Raw genomic sequence first — 721 nt, forward strand, 5'->3', positions numbered from 1 at the left:
GATCATTATATCAATTAGATCAAGACATAAAAAGAAAACAAACATATAAACATATATATATATATAGATTGTAGATTGCCGACGGCCTGGCACTCTCCCACTTTCTTTGATGCCTCAGTGCCTTCCGGAACAATTGGAAGTATATACTGTAGAGAAACACACAGCGGCACTAGGAGGAAACTTGTGCAAAAAATTCAATAGGGCATTTAATGAAATGCTAGGTCACAGACGTTTCGGGGTTCTGACACCCCTTTTTCAAGGTATAAGTGAGACAAAACATACATGGAGTGTTCTTACCTAAATAGGGTGTCAGACCATCTGGCATCCTCCTCCCCGTCTTCTGGGACGCCGCTGGCCGAAGTCGGAGGTGCCGCGGACCCGGAACTGGTCCTGTGAGTATGTGTTGCTGGCTGCTTTGTAGCGCACGCCGGCTGTTACCATGGAGACCCAATGATCTCCAGACTTGTGTGTTGTGCTGGCCGTGGCGTCCCGTATAGTACTAGGATAAGGAGTCTGCAGATGGGGATCCGGACACTACAAGTGCAAGACATTATTAAAGTGCAAATGTTATAGTTCACAATATTAAAAACACAATATTCATAAGTGTGCTCGAACATTAGACATTACTGGTGTAGCATAAAAAACTTTAGGTAAGAAAAAATAGTGTACTATAAAATCATGTGAAGCAAAACGTGAGTATTAGAGTTGTCTAAACAGTGTA

The 721-nt window shown here is 42.6% G+C and overlaps 1 long non-coding RNA gene across 1 annotated transcript in view; it reads right to left on the bottom strand.

The window, feature by feature from the left end:
* Nucleotides 1-407, bottom strand: part of LOC146026162 (uncharacterized) — a 19,746-nt gene extending 19,339 nt beyond the window's left edge. Inside the window, exon 1 of the long non-coding RNA XR_014454374.1 lies at nt 298-407. This is a non-coding gene — a long non-coding RNA (uncharacterized LOC146026162). The remainder of the gene's footprint in view (nt 1-297) is intronic.
* Nucleotides 408-721: the final 314 nt, after the last annotated feature.

This window comes from Crinia signifera, chromosome 1 (genome assembly GCF_055691185.1).
Source record: "Crinia signifera chromosome 1, ASM5569118v1, whole genome shotgun sequence".
In the NCBI taxonomy this organism is placed as follows: Eukaryota; Metazoa; Chordata; class Amphibia; order Anura; family Myobatrachidae; genus Crinia; species Crinia signifera.